Below are 8,123 nucleotides of genomic sequence, written 5' to 3'. Positions count from 1 at the left end.
ATGTCATGCCACCAAGATGATGTGGAAAGAAATTTGGCATGTTTGACGGAAGTATGGACACACACCCCTCACAAACTGGAGCAACTCACTAGAAGGCTCGTGGTTCCGAGAGGGAACAATGCATGTTTAATGACGAACGGGAGAGAGCTTCCTCTTACGGCCTTCAATTTTTTTCTATGTTTAACGTGCACTACTACAACTATAATGTGAAATTTTGGAAAATTCTAGGGGTCATTTGACCTTTCAAAGACATTTAAGTGATTTTATAGCCATTTAATTCAAATTTGAACTACATATACATGCAACGCCTAATCATAACAGTTTGACAATTCATATTTGTGTACTTGTGTGCGAGTTAATTCCATGTGCAGTAAATTAGAAGGAATTTTCAAACATATTTGTCTCACGACATGGACACATGCATATGTATGCATGGAGTGACATGGCATTTTAATTCCAAAAATTAAAAAATAATCAGAAACACATGAAACCTTGGTTGATGTAATGTCATGCCACCAAGATGATGTGGTAAAAAAATTGGCATGTTTGACGAAAGTTTGGACACACACCCCTCACAAACTGGAGCAACTCACTAGAAGGCTCGTGGTTCCGAGAGGGAACAATGCATGTTTGATGAAGAACGGGAGATAGTTTCCTCTTACGGCCTTCAATTGTTTTTCTACTTCGTGCACTACTACAACTGTAATGTGAAATTTTTGAAAATTCTAGGGGTCATTTGACCTTTTAAAGACATTTAAGTGATTTTCTAGCCATTTAATGACCGTAATTCAAATTTGAACTACATCTGCATGCAACGCCTAACCAAAACGGTTTGAAAAATCATATATGTGTACTTGTGTGCAAGTTAATTCCATGTGCAGTAAATTAGAAGGAATTTTCAAACATATTGGTCTCACAGCATGGACACATGCATACGTATGCATGGAGTGACATGGCATTTTAATTACAAAAAATTAAAAAAATGATCAGAAAAACATGAAACATTGGTTGATTTAATGTCATGACACCAAGATGATGTGGTCAAAAAATTGGCCTATTTGACGAAAGTTCGGACACACCCCTCATAAACCGGAGCAACTCACCAGAAGGTTCGTGGTTCCGAGAGGGAACAATGCATGTTTGATGACAAATGGGAGATAGCTTCCTCTTATGGCCTTCAAATTTTTTTTCCACGTCTAACGTGCACTAATACAACTGTCAACTATAATGTAGACTTTGTCCCTACTGGTGTATGAACCCACTTTATTTCAGCGGACTTAATCATAAAACTGGTCATGGCTTGATATGCTTGAGGGATGCTAGAGCGATCAGGTCACACTAGTGCAGAACCGGGCAATAGCACCGGTTCGTAAGGCCCTTTAGTGTCGGTTCAGTAACCGGCACTAAAGTGTGGGCACTAAAGCCCCACCCCTTAGTACCGGTTCAGCACGAACCGGTGCTAAAGGGCAACCACGTGGCACGAGCCAGCTCCGTGGGCGCGTAGGACTAATGTTTGGGTGTGTTTTGGTTTTATTTTTTATTTTTACTTTAATTTTGTGTTTTCAATTTAATTTAGTGATTGTTTTACATTATAATGAGTTGTTAAATCATTAGGTGAATGTACCGCAGATTAGTTTGACTGGATGCATGTGGATCCTAGCTAAGTCATCAAGTATATATATGTCATATCCATATTATATATACTTGATCACCTAATTAAGTGATCGAGGTAATATGGATATGGCATATACTTGATCACTTAGCTAGAATCCATCCAGTTGAAACTAATCTGCGGTTTCTTTCATAAATGATATAATAACTCATCATCATCATATTAATATAAAAACTCTTGCATCATATATATCATCACCAACAACAGTTTTCATAGCTAGCTAAAAATCATCATATAATAGTCGTCTCATTACCACTACTTAATCATCATATAGTTATTACCGCTATCTAATCACCACCAACACTAGCTTAAAGAAGAAACATTCACTTGTACCAGAAGCAAAGATATCATCGAGTTCAACATGGTAATGATATTATAAGCGTTCATAACACCACAAAAGCAAATCACTCTTTGAGATTAAGTTCAGGACGAAGAACACGGACATGAGAGGACAAGTACTAAGAGCATGAACTAGCTAATTAATCACTCCTGCTGCTCTCTCTCTCAGGTAAAATAGCATAGAACATGTATAGCTTTCCTGATTCATCATATTGGAGCATGCAGATGAACCTGTCTCCTAATCGTGGGTTGCGCTTCTGATTGCCACCCCCTAGTACTTCTCTGCGATCGTTCACAATTTTGCTCCAGTCTTTTACTATTAAGCATTCCTCGCTATTAGAAATCCTGAATGCATTAAAGTGCATTGTAGGATATCTTGGCCGTAAGCTAACAATATCCATGGTACCTTTAGTCTCGATCCCATAAGGCACAACATTCATCAGGAGTCCCTGTTGAAGAACATCGTATAGTAACATACTTAGCAATGAAGTTTAGATTAAAAAATAATGTATGCAAAAAATGCACTGAGGAGAAATAGTAGAAATCTTACCATCTTTCCTAAATATATGTGACCGTAGTTCAATACGAACACTATTGGTCGCACGTTTTGAGTACTAACATTTCTAAGTGCAAGCAAAAAATTTGTCTTGACAGCATCAAGATCCTCAAGCCATGAAACATAATGACTTGTCTCCTCGCAGTTTAGTTCAGCCCCGGGACATTGGACGGTCCTGTCTACCAAGCGCCGGACATGTTTGCTTGATTGGAAATAAGCTGTCAATATAAATTGAGATCTATTAATTATTCAACTGGTTCAAATAATCTCATATCGAAGACATAAATATGGTTGAGAAACTCACATGATGGTAGAACTGGAGGCATCTGCACATTGACCCAGATGTCTCTATTACCTTCAATATCATCTTCCGAACGAATATCAAAGGTGATAACCATATCAGGCTCAAATGCATAAGCCTTGCATAGTGCTTGCCAAGTTTTGCATTCAAAATAGGTGTATGTGTCTGCATTGTATAATTTGACGTTGAAGGTATAACCATGCTCGGTCTTCAAGTAAACTCTTTTTACCTCCATAGTTTCGTTAGGACTGAAACCTATCTTATCCAAGACAAAAATTCTTATATGGCAGGGGATACGCTAGTAGAATAGTGAAAAATTAAAATTAAAAGTTGAAGCAAAAGAAGCATAAGTCATGCTTAATTACGAAAAAAGACTTGTCGTTGTGACTTACTGTATCCACTTCGAAGTTCTCATCCAGCTTGATGCTGAAGCGTCTATCATCAATTAGAAAATTTCTACCGCACAGGCCACGCTGGTCTTCGCAGTATTCGCACATAATGAAATCGTGTTCGTCGTCAGACGACATTCCTATGTTCATAGGTGAAACATTAAACACTTATTAGTTCTATTAATTCAACTAATTCTATTAATTCAACTAGTTCAACTGATTAATTAAACTAATTCAACTAAGCACTTATGAAAAATAAACTAGTTCTATTAATTTCTTACTAAAATAAAGTAGGTAGTTCTATATAGTAATATTTTGATTAGATCATCAAATCTCATATACCTAAATTTTCTTACTAAAAATAACTAGTTCTATTAATTCAACTAAGAATTTACTAAAAATAAACTAGTTCTATTAATTTTCTTACTAAAATATATAAAGTAGCTATATATAGTAATATTTTAATTAGATCATCAAATCTCATATACCTAAATTTTCTTACTAAAAATAAACTAGTACCAATTCAACTAGCTAGTTCAACTAAGCATTTACTAAAAATTAACTAGTTATATTAATTCAACTAGTTCAAATAATCTCATATACCTAATTAATTAATATCTAGCTAATTCATCTAACAATTGACACTAATATTTAACTTCTCTATCTAATTCATCTAATATTTCTAATATTTCTATAACTAAAAACGGAAAAATTTCTAACATTTCTATAAATAAAAAACATAAAAATTTCTATAACTAAAATTTATAACTAAAAAACTAAAAAAACAATGTGTGTGTGGACATGCATGGCGGTCGGGGCAGGATCTCACCGGCGAGGCGAGGCGACGGGGGCGGCGACGGGCGGCGCCGACGGGGATGGTGACGATGGGGATGGCGACGACGGGGATGGGGACGGGGCGGCGACAACAGGGACGGGGACGACGGGACGACGGGGTGGGGCGCGGCGACGGGGACGGGGACGGCCGGGGCGGCGAGGACGGGGACGGGGACGGGGGCGTCGATGAGGCGTCGAAGGGGGCAGCGACGGGGGCGGCGGGCGATGGGACAGAGGAGAAGAAGCAGATGAGAAACTAAATTTTTTTGAAGTGTTTTCTTATATAGGATGGGCCTTTAGTATCGGTTGGAGCCACCAACCGGTACTAAAGATCACCCTTTAGTACCGGTTGGAGCCACCAACCGGTACTAAAGGTTGTGTGTTGCCAACCGCGGTGCACAAAGTTTAGTCCCACCTCGTCGGGCGAAGGGCAGCCGCACTGCTTTATAAACCTAGCCGCGGCTGCCCTTTCGAACTCCTCTATAAAGCAGGCTTCTGGGCCTAACTATGGCGCGCTGCCCTATGAGTCTGCTGAGCCTTGTCGGCCTGAAATTGCACGCACGTGATCTAGCAGGCCCACAGGACAGCGCCCCAAATTTTTTTATATAGTTTTTTTCCTTTTCTGCTTTATTTTTTCTTCTATTTATTTCTGAGTAGTTTTTTCTTTTCTGCTATATTTATTTTCTTCTATTTATTTCTGAGTAGTTTTTTATATTTTTTTTTGTTTTCTGCTATAGTTTTTTTCTTTTCTGCTATTTTTTCTTTTCTGCTTTATTTATTTTCTTCTATTCATTTATTTTTATATAGCAGAACATGCAAAAACAGCAAATGATGTCAGAACATGTTGGAAATTGATGACGTCGCTTTGAATGCTGCATACTGAACACAAAAGAAGTCTGGAGTTCAAATAAGTTTAAAAAACATTGAAGTGCCCGTGTAACAGATGAGTTCTCGTCCGAAACCCTGATACTCCGAAAGAGATTGTCCAGTTTGTACACGAAGTGCGTCCAGTTTTTACCGTAACCCTCTCTACTCTTTCGCACATGCTATGCGGGTGAAATGATGATACCATGCCAAGTTTCAACATTTTCACAGTTCATTTTGTAGTGATTTTCAATTTCACGGTCATTTAGCTCTTTAAACAATTCGGTAAATGACTAAAAAACAGCAAATGATGTCAGAACATGTTGGAAATTGATGATGTCGCTTTGAATTCTGCACACTGAACACAAAAGAAGTCCGAAGTTCAAATAAGTTTAAAAAACATTGAAGTGCCCGTGTAACAGATGAGTTCTCGTCCGAAACCCTGATACTCCGAAAGAGATTGTCCAGTTTGTACACGAAGTGCGTCCAGTTTTTGCCGTGACCCTCTCTACTCTTTCGCACATGCTATGCGGGTGAAATGATGATACCATGCTAAATTTCAACATTTTCACGGTTCATTTTGTAGTGATTTTCAATTTCACGGTCATTTAGCTCTTTAAACAATTCGGTAAATGACTGAAAAACAGCAAATGATGTCAGAACATGTTGGAAATTGATGACGTCGCTTTGAATGCTGCATACTGAACACAAAAAAGTCCGGAGTTCAAATAAGTTTAAAAAACATTGAAGTGCCCGTGTAACAACTGAGTTCTTGTCTAAAACCCTGATACTCCGAAAGAGATTGCCCAGTTTGTACACGAAGTGCGTCCAGTTTTTGCCGTGACCCTCTCTACTCTTTCGCACATGCTATGCGGGTGAAATGATGATACCATGCTAAATTTCAACATTTTCACAGTTCATTTGTAGTGAGTTTCAATTTCACAGTCATTTAGCTCTTTAAACAATTCGGTAAATGACTGAAAAACAGCAAATGATGTCAGAACATGTTGGAAATTGATGATGTCGCTTTGAATGCTGCATACTGAACACACAAGAAGTCCGGAGTTCAAATAAATTATTAAAAATAAAAAAGAGGTGCAATGCTGGTTAATTTGCTTCAAGCCTTTCGGAATAGTGTAAACTGCACTGCACATAGCTCAGTGCAATTTATGCTATTCCGAAAGGCTTGAAACTAATCAACGTGCAGGTGAGCATTGCGCCTCTTCGTCATTGTCTCTGCACTCACGACTTATAAACCGCTCATACTGCCTCTCTCTTGGCGAGGTGGGACTAAAAATCAGCTTACTAAGAAACTCGAGTACCGGTTCATGCCATGGACCGGTACTAATGTTCTTCGTGGGGGCCCCAGCCTGACCACAGCCGCACTGTTGCCCACGAACCGGTACTAATGATGTCCGCCCACCTAGCCGTTGGAACCGGCACTAATGGTCACATTAGTGCTGGCTCAAATTCAAACCGGCACTAATGTGCTTCACATTTGACCCTTTTTCTACTAGTGTCATGCTATTACAAATATTATTTGTACATTTTTTTAGAATTAGTTGTAATAAATGTTGATTCCAAGTTGTTGGTAATGTGATAGATACATCATTGGAGCATCGTGAGACATTGAATATAGATAGTTAAATGCCTTGAATTCGACAAACTCATGCTTTTATTGAAGTAAGTATGCTTCTGAGTATGTTGGTAAAAGGTTCGTTGATCAAGTATACTTCGTTGATGGATCAAATGATAACCCCTCAAAGTGCTCCATCATTTTTTTCTGACAATGGTCTGCAAACGGTTTCTACAGAGATTAAATATATTTTTTGTGACGCAAGAGGTCATTGATCCCAAATATTTGGGACTACCAGTTCCTGAAGGAACAATGCATAAAGGTAGATTTGAAACAATGCAAGCTATGTTGAGTAAGAGATTAGTTGATTGGAGTGAACAATACAGGTCTTCTGGCAGTAGGGAGCTTTTGATTCAACTAGTAGCCCGGGCCATTTGCACCCGTGTGATGTGTGTATTCCGTTTGCCGGCCTCAATATGTGATGATTTCACACGGTTAATGCGACAATATTGGTGGGGAGTGGAGAAGGGGAAACGGAAGATGGCGTGGTTGAGTTAGGATAAAATAAGACTTTGTAAGTCCAGGGGGTATGAGCTTCTGTGACATGCGAGATTTTAACCAATAACTTCTTTCTAAGCAAGGTTGGAGATTACTTGAAGCCCCTGGTAGTTTATGTGCTCGCTTGTTGCGAGAGAAATACTATCCCAGTGAAAGTATTCTTGATACAGTTTCCAGTGGTAATTCTTCGGTCGTGTGAAAAGGAGTTGAGCATGGCTTGGAACTAGTGAAGAAAGGGATTATATGGCGAGTTGGAGACGGCTCACCGATCAGGACTAGGAGGGATCCATCAGTTCCTCAAGGGCCGTCCTTTAGGCTAGTTACTCCTAAACTGACTATCATTTTAATCGGGTCTCAGACTTCCTTGATGGTAATGGAGCTTGGGACATGCAATGTCTTAATGATCTTTTGTGGTATGTGGATGTCTACAATATTATCAAAATACACACGTCACCGAGATAACGCCAAGACTTCTTCGCTTGGAAGCTGAGAAGAGCAGACAATTCTCGATGAAGAGTGTGTATCGGCTAGCTACTGCCTCCCATGATGAACAGTTTGCAGGTGGAGCCTGAAGTTCATATCCTGATGATGCTCATACAATATGGAACCTCATATGGCATTCTATAGGTCCACATTAAATAAAAATCATTACATTGAAGGTGACATTGAGAGCTTTGGCCACTTCCATCTGCAAGCTACATCGAAACTTGGCCACTCATGGGACGTGTCCCCTATATGGAATTGAGGACTAGGGGAGCTTTCATGCGCTAATTTCATGCAAGCATGCACGGAGGATTTGGGAGCATATGAGGAAGAGCTATGTTCATTACCTAAAGACGAACTATTGATTGACCATGGAAGTATGGGTTATCCCAAAGATGAAAAATATTGTTGTTCTACCTAAGCCTTGGTCGCCACCCCCAGCAGATCGAGTTGCCCCGTCTGTGGATGGCTCACCTTTAGTGACAGTTGGTTCATCAGCGGCAGGTATGATCCTTCGATGGCATGATGGGTTTGCAATTCTTGTAGATTAC

The sequence above is a fragment of the Triticum urartu genome, chromosome 5 (genome assembly GCF_003073215.2).
Source record: "Triticum urartu cultivar G1812 chromosome 5, Tu2.1, whole genome shotgun sequence".
Classification (NCBI taxonomy): Eukaryota; Viridiplantae; Streptophyta; class Magnoliopsida; order Poales; family Poaceae; genus Triticum; species Triticum urartu.
Note: the sequence above shows the minus strand (reverse complement) of the source record.